The sequence below is a fragment of the Zonotrichia albicollis genome, chromosome 3, assembly GCF_047830755.1.
Source record: "Zonotrichia albicollis isolate bZonAlb1 chromosome 3, bZonAlb1.hap1, whole genome shotgun sequence".
NCBI lineage: Eukaryota > Metazoa > Chordata > Aves > Passeriformes > Passerellidae > Zonotrichia > Zonotrichia albicollis.
The window spans coordinates 77,822,194-77,834,613 of NC_133821.1; the positions used below are offsets into that span (position 1 = coordinate 77,822,194).

The following is a 12,420-nucleotide window of genomic DNA, read 5'->3' on the forward strand; positions in this document are numbered from 1 at the left end:
TATTTCCTCCAAGAACAAGTGATTTCCTCATAAAGCTGACCTATTTCTGTAGATCATGCTCCAGTTTCCGCTGCTGTAGCTGTCTGTACAGTTGTGCTAATGTGCTGCATTTACATCAGTAAAGCAGCCACTCCTGTCACAGGTGGCAATTTGTACTGAATAATTGTAGCAGAGCTCATGCACAAGAACCCATGTAAAGTGTATATTGTACATATTTATTGTACATATGAAATAATGTGGGTTATAGGAAAATACATGCACTTTTGTGGTACTTTGAACAGTACTCAGGCATAAATGAGATTTTGTGTGCTGTACATGCCCCTGTTCTAGGTTACTTTGAGAATATTTGTTCATTATTGTTTTATTCTTGTTTTTCTTATTAAATATTAACTGCAACACAGCCTTGTTATTTAAGACTACTACCTCCAGAGATTTACTGCACATTTCACACCTTTTTTTAATGTAATTTTAGTCCGATAATTTTTTGACTCGTTATAAATTTGTCAGTGTAGACTCACTGCACTAGGTTTACACCATAGTAACACATTACTCAGTGTGGAATGCTGATCTCACCTTTTGCCTGACAGTTAAATAGAGGAAAAAGAGGAGATTTGTGCTTATTTTGAAATGTAGACACACTAGCACAGTGTTTACCAACTTTTTCTATCTTGATGCAAATTTTCTCAGCTATGTTTTTTTCACTCTGAAATTTGGGTTCAAAAGGAAAAATATATATTTTTTAAAAATGCAGGTTGCTAGTGTTCACCTTTTTGGTGGCAAATCATTGATCTGCTTGAAATTCATTCTATCATGCAACCAGAACTGTAACCAGCTTGGACCTGAAAAGCTGATGATGAGCACAGTGGTGGGGTGGCCATTGTGGCTTGCCATGGCTTCACACACCTTTAAAACATTTTGAATAACAGCTGAAAAGAAAATATGTGGCATGTCAAAATTTGCAAGCATGGAGGGTTGTTTCCCTGAGGGTAAGTATGCTTCATATTTATGGAGCAGGTGGAAAAAGCAATCTGTAAAAATTCTTCCCATATTCCATCAGGAGCTCCTGGACTATGTGCGGTCATCTCTGAAGGACTGTGCTGGAGGGCTTCCCAATGCTACTGCCCCAAGGCTGTCTGTCAGAAAGATTTATCCCAGAGACACAGACACTAGAAGCTCTGGCTTCTTAGAAGTTGGGGCAGTCTGATTATCAAGGTTGAACAGATGCCATAGGCTCAGAAATTTGGGAGTTTTCTGAAAGTTATTTTTATGGAGCAGAGGGAAGTCAGGGGAAGCCTGAAAATCATAATATGTGTAAATGTCTGATCATTGATTTTATTTTCTTTTTCTTTGTCCCCAGTCACACAATTATGGCTCTCTGTATTTATTTTCATGACATTACAATAAATTCATTTTTTGTAGGGAATCTGATGGTGTTTTGAACCTTCCAGAGTAGCCTTGACACTTTGAGAGTTAATGCCTTCTGTCTAATTTTGTAGAAGTCTTAAGTGTGATTCAGCTCTCATGGTTTAATCTAACTTTTTTTATTTTTCATTGAAATGGACATGGTGTAGGCAGGTGACCAGATTTTGCATATGATTTGAAGAGTAACTTTCATGTATATAAAGAGAAGGTCACTTACAACATCCAAGTGTTTAGCTGTTTGCTATTTTCTATACTAGAAAAAAAATTAAAAACCAAAACAAAATAAAATATATGAAAATTTATTTTTAAGTTTTTCCTTTACAGGATCAGGAGAGTCTTGTCATCTGTTTTTATAACATCTCCTGCACTGTGCTTCCTTTTTCAAAACTCCCCTGCAGCTAACAGATTCAGAAAAGGAAACTTGCAAATCAACTCAAGTCCATTATTTAAAATAAACAAACATAATCTTCAGCAAGTCTTATTTTGGCGTGGACAAAGACTCTAGTCTTAGAGTGGATAAACACACTTTGAAAATAGATAGTTCACATTAGCACAAACAGAAACAGTTAAATTAGAAATCAAATCAGAAAAAAAGTATTATCCCATTTTATTTGATTTTTCACTTCATATGTATTCTTTTAAACTGTTTACAATAAATAAACTGATTATGTTTGTGATCATTTATATAAAATTAGATATATTGATGTTCACGCATATTCCAAATTGAATTGTGGCTTTTATTGGTAGATCTGTCATTCCTGAAGTTCATTGTATATAATTAATGAGTCTTCATCAAATAATGGAAGATAAATTCCATCTAAGTTTGAAAACAATCTATTCCTTGTAGAATATAAACAGTATCCATTTTATAAATAAATCTGCATACTGTCAACACATTATTGACTAATCTCCTCAAGCCTGATGGGAAACCAGTCCTTTCTGCAGATACAAAATGCCTGTAAAATGACAGGACTTTTAACAACATTATTCCCAGGGAGCTTGACTACTGCCCTGGGAAAATTTAAGTCATTTAATTCATGAAATACACCTTGAAAAGAGGGAAAATACTTATATGCAGCTTTTCTCCAAAAGTGTTTTCAAATCTCTCTTCTTTTCTCTGGAACCTAAAAGGTAGTGATGATTGCCATGGCACAGCCCATAGAATGCATTTTATTTTCCTTGTGAACAAGTCAGCTGAAAATCCTGTAACTGAGAGCAGGTCTTATTCATGATACATTAGGAACCCTTGAGAGCTCCCTCTTAAGGGATTTATCACATTTGTTTCCCTCACTGTCTCTGCTGCACATAGGAGTGATAACAAACATTTCTTTGGATGTAATGATACAATCTATATCTCTAAATATCACTGGCATCAAAGAATCAGACCATTATGATTTTCAAAGCCTCATTCACACAACTGAGAGACAAGTTCATTGTCTTCTTGATGTGACTATTAATATCCCCCAGGGAGAGCTTATAGGTTCACAGAGGCGTTTTCTAGGGTTTGTTTGTTTGTTTGCTTTCCAGAGCCAACTTATTAGCTCTCAAAGATACTGTACATGATACTGGCACGATTTCTCAGAGCAGTAGTTGAGATGTTTTATTAGGTATTTCAGCTGAACATTTACTCTCTGAAACTGAGCTATCCAAAGAGGGCTTTTGGGACACTATCAATTCGGTCTAATGTATGAGCTCGAATTATTGTATCATTATAATATGCTGCTTGGTGTCTTTTGCCATTGATTTGCCTACATTTTTTAAATTGCTCAATCAGAAGCCATTTATCTGATAAATTATTAATGAATAAATGTTTGTGATGGAAAAACAAAATACTCAGCATTGCAAATCATGTGCAATGTAGTCCTACAGGCAACAACAGTCAGAAGTAAACTGCTCTTGAGCCAAGTAAGTAGTTTATGTAATGTAGATGGAAACTATATGTTGAAATAAACACTTCATTGCAAAGAAAGGATGGCTGCTATTCTCCTAGTCTTTTACAAGACTCTTGAGCATTTATATGTTCTTTCATAGGTACAAAATTTAGTTTCAAGTGTGCAAAGGCATCTGCAATTTTTAGACTCCAACCATACTACAAAGGTGTTCAGATAGGTTGTTCTTTGCAATATCATTTGTAGAAACCTTTTGATTTAATGTTGATCCTCTACTCACAAGTATTTTTTTCCAGCTAACAGAATAATTGCAGAGTTAATGTCTTTTGGCAGGTCACATTGACATTGATGATTTTAAGGGCTTAACTGTATTCCAAATTCCTTGGGACTTGATTTACTTTGAATGAAAGTAGATACGTTCATGCCCAAAGCTAGAAATTGTAGTATGGGGTTTGCAATTAAATACCATATTCACATTTGTCTCTGTGACCCACGTCATCAATATGGAGGCATAGTCAGATTATTAAAAAAACCTTAAAAAACCGCAGAAAATCAGAAAAAAGACAGGGTCATCTAAACAATTCTCACTAAATGCTGTTACCATTTTCTTCAGATGTGTTTTGCATTGTTCCCAGTGTAAAAGCAGTTTTTTCCAGTGATTTACAAAATGGCTGCAAAATACATCTCTGGTCAATGTCAAGGGTGAAATGTAGCAGAGTAGCAGTAGTATGAGCAATATATTACCTCTCTCCAGTAAATATCTAACATTCTTTTTCTTGTAACTCATTTAAAGTAAGCGTAATTAGCCATTTTCAGTCATTAGGTATGACTTTTGTTTGGGACTTAGTATTACGAAATGCATTTATTGTAATTTTCCTTCCCCCTTCCCCTTCCTTTCTAACCTGTGCTCCAGATTTCCAGATTCCAGGCTGCCAATGTTTACAAGACACTGACACAGTACTTCCAGAAACATGACCTGACATGCACTACCTCTGGGGCCCTACTGCAAAAATTTCTTTTCATTGTTAAACAGGGAAACTGAGGGTTTGGGTTCTTTCATTTCTTTGGTTTATTGGGTGTTTTTTTTTTTTTTTTTTTATTTTCAAACATGCAGCAAGTGTCTTCTCTTTTTGTACAGGCTCAGCGCGTTGTACACCATTTCAGCAGAGATGTCTGATCTTTCCATCTGCTTACCTGGAGGTGCTTTATTCCCTGAATGGTCTTTTCAGTAACCACTAAAGACTTCTTGTGACTGAACACTGGAACAGATGAGTTAAGTCCTTCTGGAATGTTCTTCATCAGACACAGACGTATTGGACTTTCTGGATGTGCCTAAGGACACAAAGGTCAGTGTCTTCCTTAAAAGCCTCGGGTTTCAGGACTGTTTCATTTCATCTTTAGCACCAGGGACCATGTTTCAATTTGTTGCTTGAACAGGGACACAGATGAGTAAAATGGTGATTAACACAATATTTATATAGATGTGAGAATGCTTTTAACTGCCTCATAATAAATGTGCTTAGTGAGCTCAGGCAACCTAAAGGCTTCTAAATGACAAGCTGGCCACGAAGACAAAGCTGTGTCTATGCTCTGAGCTTGATTGCCATTAAACATTTTGCGGCATTTCTTCTAGCCTTGTGTTTAGTGCATTTCAACCACTCTTACTTGATTTACAACCTGTAAAAAGGAGACAATATTCTCTTTTGTTCATGAGATGATTCTTCTTTACAGTCAGTGGGGATCAGAGTGTTTGCTCAACTGTGTGCTTGATTGCTCTAGATGGCATGCAGGCTTCAGGGGAATGCCAAAGACATTCACAGCATGTTGGAAAAAAATAATTTCTTCTTAATGGCAGCTATTCATATTCCAGAAACTGTGAGATTTTGATAATATGCTTTATCTACCCTTTGGTTTCTCCTAAAATATTATATAATCTGCTGATATTATTCTGACATTATTTTGCCACCTCAGGAAATCAGCCTTGACCAGAACGATTCACTGACATAATTTTTCTATGGTATGATTGAAAACATAGAAGAAATAATTTTGTAAGCAGATACATGCTCACAAAGGTGGTAGAACGTGTGTGGGCATATGTGCTCATCAAGTCATGTCTCAGACACATAACTGACAAGGAAAGTAGCAGGATCATAAAGATACATCAGGATTTTCAGCACTAATCATAACACTATAAAAACCACTATGTTTATAATGGTGTGGATCATGCTATGAGCAGTAGAGAAGAAAAGTGAACAATCCTAACCTTGATTTTATTCTATGATTGCCATCTGTTTTTCATTTTTTGCAGAATATTCTTCAGGATTAATGCTCTATCTCGGTTTAGGGGAAGAGAGGGGAAAAGTTCTTTTCAGTTTCATTGTGTCAACTTCATCTTATTTCACGTGGACATTGAAAAAAACCCTTTAGTCTTATGGATACTACTTTTTCTTATTAAGCATCTCCAATTAAATCTATTTAAATCTATTAAAATAATTTCAGGAAACTTATTGGCTAAATCAGACAGAACTCAAACTTGATGTAATTCAACTATATAAATTGAATTCTGCTTTTTCTTTTTTGTGGAGGGATTCTAGTGCTATCATCTGAATAATAGCTTTCTAATCAAACTTCTTCTGTCTGCTACTCTAGCTAGCATTCAAGTTTGCATTCTAAGCACCAACTCCCTGTTAAAAATAAACAAAAGTTAAAAATATCATCCTTCATCAAAAAGAATTTTGCCCATTGGCACCAAATATCTACTCCAGATAGGAGGAGAAAAAAAAAAAAAAAAAACAAACAAAAAATGAATACAGTTTTGTTTTATCTAAGTTCTATTGAAGTTACAGAGAATCTTTGTAACAACAGACTTCAGTAGAAACAAGAAGATTAATATAAAAATACAAACTCCATTTAAAAGCAGAGGGTTAGAGGAGTTGCACGATTGTACAAAGTTTGCTGTGTGGAGGAGAGCTGTGTTAGTTCTGTGAGGTGCCCTCAATGTGATACCTTAATATTTTCCAAGAAAGTAAAACTGATATAAGAGCATATGTTGTAACTTTAATATGTGGACTTTTAAAACATTATTACATCTTTTATACCCATGTGTGTGTGTATATTGTGAGGTGAATGAAATCTCAGTTGCAGAGTTAAAATGCCAAATGCATTGTAAACTTCTTCTTCCTTCACTGTATGTTTGTGCCTGGGAGGTTTGTCTAATATGCCTGTGTGTGACTGATAAATAAACATAAAGGATAGGATTATGGGTTTGACTAGCTCAGCATAGTTGTTGATAGAGCCTTGCTGTTTTAGGACAGATAATGCTGGAAGATAGGATCATGGAGTGGTTTAGGTTGTAAGGGATCTTATAGATCATAAGTTACAACTCCCTGCCATGGGCCAGGACACCTTCCACTAGACCAGGGTGCCAAAGCCTCATCCAGCCTGGCCTTGAATATACCTAGGGCATCCACAACTTCTCTGGGCAACCTCTGCCACTACTTCACCACTGAGAATAAAGAATTTCTTCCCAACATCTCATCTAAACCTACCCTCTTTCAGGTTAAACCATTTTCCCTTATCCTGTCACTATCTGCCAATATAAAATGTCCCTCATCCTCCTTTTTATAAACCCTCTTAAGGTACTGGAAAGCTGCTGTAAGGTCTCCCAGAAGCCTTCTCTTCTTCAGGCTGAACAACACAAGTTCACTTAGCCTGTCTTCAAGGGGAGGTGCTCCATCCCTTTAATCACCTTAGTGGCTCTCCTCTGGACCTGCCCCAGCAGCTCCATATCTTTCTTGTGCTGAGGGCTCTGGACCTGGATGCAGCACTCAGGTGGGGCCCCACAAGCGCAGAGCTGAGGAAGAGAACCACCTCCCTCAACCTGCTGCTGACCTTTCTCTTTTGGAGCAGTCACAGGATGTGTTTGGCCCTCTGGGCAGTGAGAGCACACTGTTGGCTCATGTCCAGTTTTTCCTCCATGAGAACTCCCAAGCCCTTGTCCACAGGGCTGCTCTCAATGAGTTTGTCTCCCAGTACTCATGCTCAGAACTTGCACTTGGACTTGTTGTATTTCGTGAGGTCAAGTATCCTCCCTATCTTTCACTTTGCTTACAGGATTGCTACTAAAGCATGCATTCATTAGTACCAATATTTGGTATTTTGGATATAAATTTGGATATAAAATGGTGTAAAAATTTTGTTTTATTTTTCATTTCTGTGGATTTCATGGTTAATGCTGCAAAAAATGTTGCAAACTTTATTTGATAGATTGGAGAACAAACTGTCTTTGACAGGTAATAGGCATGTTTGTTTAAATGGTGCAAATCAAAATGAATAAGCTAAATTATCTGACTGACTGTAAAACTAGTGGAGTTTTACCTGTCCAAATTTTCCATGATTAATTTTTGTTACTGGGTGAATTTTATCAAAGATGTGCAAATACATTTATACACAAGGCCTGCAAAAGTAAGAAATTACCCTGATGTAAGTGAATAAATGATGGTTATAATGAGTTCAGTACCTATGTTGTGCATTTAATGAGAGGGGGGGAAGAAAAGGCTTGTGAACTGGGAACATTTGGCATAACCTGAGATTCAAAACTGATCCTGGAGATTTTGTGCTAAGCCTACAGCATACAGACTATATCCTAGAGGCTACAACTTCCTCCCAGAGGTTGGAACGAGAGTCCCCTGACACAGGAAACACTGAATTCTGCCCTTCCATGTCCTAGGAGGATGAATTAATGTGTGGAAACAAAAATGTCTGCTGTCAAATATATTTTGTGACAAAAAAACCCAGAAGTGATCTATCCACCATTTCAGAAGTAGGTCAGAGCTGTGAATCCTAATCTAAAGCAACAAGACTGAAACTCAGCATAAGGTCCCTTAAGATCCAGAAAAACAGGTTGTGTTTAAGATATGTCTGTACCCTTGTCATCACCTTTGCCTTTCTCCTTGGTCCTCCTGAGAACCACCTTTCACACAAGAGTGACCTCATCTTCCTCTCAGACAGTGCTTCTTATCAGAAAGCATAAAGCTGCACACAAACAATGTAACAGCAAAACAAGGCTTGGGCATGAGTTTGATCCCTGACTCCTGTTCATCCATCCAATCTATTCACTTGTTTCCTTGGTTTTGCCCCACAGTCCCATTCAGTGCATGGTAGATTTCAGGGAGCAGGCAGGGAAGAGACAGTTTCCAAGAAGCAGCTGAGAATACAGACACCTTTTTTTTGGGGTAGAGAGACAAGGTCACCCAGACTCTTGGCAAGAGAATTAGTCCTGGTTTGTTCAACTTAGAAGCACACACCCTGCCGAGTGTTGCAAAACCCAGACACCCCACTGCCTCCAGTGGGAGCACAGACATCTTTTATTGTGAATGTTTCCACTGGCCACCACCTAAAGCATGGAGAATTTGAGGAGAATGAGCTGAGACACCTCCTCTTCCATTTTGAACTCTTAAAGAGGATGTAATGAAAAGTATTTGCAGTATGTATTGCTTTCACACAGTAGAAAACAATTGCTTAAACAACTACAGTGGCCTCTAATCCTTATCCCCAGGGCCTTTTTCTTTTGATTTTTTTTTTTCTTTCATGTCATTTCTGGCTTTAATAAGAGATAAAGAACTCCCATGAATGAAGTTATGCTTACCATACTACTCCTGTGGCAGAAGATTATCCCCTGTGTCTTCTTGTAAACCCATGGTCTTTTGCTCTTTTTCTTGTATATAACCTTTTCTGGAAACTTTCAATATGATTTTACCTTAGTATTATGTTAGAAATCACACCTACTGATATCTGATCACATAGCTGATTCTGATATCTGTCATACAATTTCTTCCCATGCAAATTAAAAAACTTGTAAACATAGATTTTTTTCAGTAAAAAATGATGAGAGAGATATAAGCTTTAACATAATAATTAAACAATTAAAGCATAAACCCATAAATTCTAGACACTTTGTCCCTTTTATTAAAAATGTGAATATCAAACAGTTTTTACAAGAGGCAGCAAAGGATTTATGGCTTTCCGTCTCTCAATAATTTAATTCATGTAAGATATAAAAAATATTTTACTTAAGAAAATGTGGGCATTTTTACTTACTTGAAAAAAAGGCATTTTAAACAGCAGGATGTAATTTCAGACTATTTGCAGTCAAGAGGCCTCTGCTGAGCAAAATACTCATTCAATTTAGGAATGCAGATTATAATAATTTTCCTATCTCCCTCACAGCAGGATTCCTGCCATCGCTTTGCAAACCCACAGGTTGCAGTATTGAAAGACTAGCTAACTTCAGTTTCAGGTAACACACGCTTTAAACGTATTCTCATTAGCTCAACTTAGTTATAATGCAAAGCTGCTTCGTTTCACCAAGTGAAATGGGATACACTTAAATTGCCTCATCTAATATAATACTCCTTAATACACACAAAGTGGTTTATGATGGCAAAGCTTGTAGAGCATGACAATCAGCAGGGAAAGTAAGGTTTTCTGGCTAAAATTGTCATAAAGAAGTCCTATTTTATATAATTTCTTTTTAAAGAGGTGAAGAATGAGGAAAGACAGATTGGAGTAAAAAACAATCAATCTAGAAAAATGCAAATTTAGCATGTTAACCTTTTAATATATCAGCTCTACCAAACAAGAAAATTATCAGCTAAAGCTGTTCTTTCAGTAATATCCTTTGCACTGTAAAATTAAATGAAAAATACACAATGTCCAAAATGTATTGCAATAAGAAACAGTATTCTTCATTCTATCTATTTTATGCAGGGAGTTTTATATTGTGCGCCATGTTTCCATCTGCTAGTATTACAGCAATACCCAACTTGGTGTGGCTGTATTAATTTGCAAGGACATTTAATTTCAGGCAAAGAGTTACTTATCTCTCTTCCTCCTTTAAATGCTGAGTGAATATACACCAATCTTGTATGCTTTGCAGACACAAAGTCTGGTTTCAATAGGACCCCAGAAAAACTCGTAACATTTCCTTTTTTTCCCAATATCCTGCACCTGCAATCTGACCATAAGACTATAAATTCTTTTCCTACATCCCTTTCCAATACTTCCAGAAAACTCCAGAGAAGTGCTAAGCTGCTGCAGGCTTTGCAGATGACACCCAAGTGTATATCTCACTTTCTGCAGATGTAACCAGAGCCATCATAAAGATGTTGCACTGCCTAGAGGAAAATGGCTCCTGGAGAAGAGCATCTGGCTGAGAATAAATTTGGGCGAGATCCAGACAATACTGGTTGAAAGACAGAAATGATCCAGACAGTCAGTTGAGCAAGATTCCTATGTTCATGCCTTAAGCATTAGTTTGCAATGAGGCTGCTCATATCTTTGGAAAAAGGCAGGATAAGCACATTGCTCAGCTGTGGCCCCAGAGAACGAACCAAGAACTCTTCACAGTCCAGTTAAAAGCATCTGCAACACATTTTGGTTTTTTTCAGTCTGTGTTAGTTTTCACTTTAGTTTACAATATGAGGCAGCAAAACCAACAAAATCTAGAAAATGCTCACACACCTCCAAGAAGAAGGCCTAGCCACAAAGATCTCTCTGCTTCATTTCTACAACTCACTGTATCCAGGGCTGTTTGGCTCTTCACAGTAAGAGAACGTTGCTCCTGCAGTGCAGTGTCTCCAAGGCTGCTATTTACATCAGGATAGTAAGCACTAATCTTGTTCTCAAAGGTACAGCCATTTTAGTTCTCTTGATATCTACAATTGCTTTTTCATTCTTTGCAAATGGACAGCTTCTACAAGAAACAATCTGAAACCTTCTGAGCAAAGAGGGTTCCTGAGGGAAGTTTAATGATTCTTTTCTGGTTATGCAGTGAGCTTTTAGGATCTGTACATACTGCAGAAGCCTTTCAGCAAAGAATTTACTCCAGAGGTCCTGCGTGTCTGCTTAAATTACGACTTCTACTCTTGGTGGCAAAAAGGTTAAAGACAGATTATTTAAACTCTGGGAAGTCATACAAACATCCTTCATCAGGGATATTTCAGGATACAACAGCTCTTAACAGTAACAAATAACTGGCAAGTAGAGATGAAAGCATACATGAAAACTATAAACAAGTAACATTCCACAAACCTATTCCAAGTAACACACAACTGGAGAAGCCACACACAATACTTCTGGGGAAGATGGAATCCAATTTCAGGATGGACCAGGTCATTGAACCAGGTCCCAAGCCTTGATGAAAACTTATGAATGTCTTTATGAAGGAGAAGTTAGTTTAAAACTCTTGGTAGTCACTGTAAAAACCTTGAACCTTCTACCTGAAAGCATTATCCTTTTTTTTACTCAGTTTCCACAACAGGGAGCAGAAAAAAGGCATCCTGGGGTCTTTTTCTTGAGGAATTTGTTGGTGTAAGCAGCCACCTACAGTTTAGTCCCCTAGATTTTCTGAGGCCACAATATGACCAAGTAAGATGTGCTCCTCTAAATACTTCCCTTGTATTTCTTCCAGTTCACATTCAGGAGTAAGAAAGAATAAAATGATAGTACAGATCTTCAGCTTTTTACCTTTCTTACTGATGACTGCATAGTTTTGGTTTTTGTGGGATACTTCTCAGAAATTTCTGACTCAAAAGCAAAGATGTATTCAGAAAGTGTTCAAGCCATCCTGTTAATTTTCCATGTATGTTTTGCGTATATGAACTGGAACATTGATCTTGATTGGTTAATCTTTGGGCCTTACAAGGAAAATACATTCCTAGAACATTTTCGTCCTGGTAATGCCTTCCTTGTAGTCTCTTGTTGGCTTGCCAGCTGTGCTGCTTATCACAGCTTCATTCACTTTTTGAAAACTCTTTAAAATGTTCTCCATTAAAAGCTGTGTAGAAAACTTAGTGCATGTCTGTGAAACACTTGTAGGAACATGTAGTTATTGGGAGGAATAAAATAAAAAATGCAAAGCTACTATTCAATTGGTATGTGCACAGCCATGCTGTACTTATTGCCATCATGAATAAAGCATTTGTTTTGCTAAATTGTACGTGTATTCCTAGAGGGGTACTTAAAAGACAGAGCTTGTTAGAGAAGTCATGTAAATGCAGAATTTCTCCTGTTTCAGTGTTCAAATCATAAGGTATAATCATAAGTCCTG

The 12,420-nt window shown here is 37.1% G+C and overlaps 1 protein-coding gene across 5 annotated transcripts in view; it reads left to right on the plus strand.

The window, feature by feature from the left end:
- The window catches only part of HS3ST5 (heparan sulfate-glucosamine 3-sulfotransferase 5), a 198,803-nt gene that overhangs the window by 95,442 nt on the left and 90,941 nt on the right, over window positions 1-12,420 (plus strand). For all 5 annotated transcript variants that reach the window (XM_074537936.1, XM_074537935.1, XM_074537933.1 and 2 more), the window contains one exon: window positions 4,450-4,657. The gene's annotated coding sequence lies outside the window, so the exon portion shown is untranslated. The remainder of the gene's footprint in view (window positions 1-4,449; window positions 4,658-12,420) is intronic.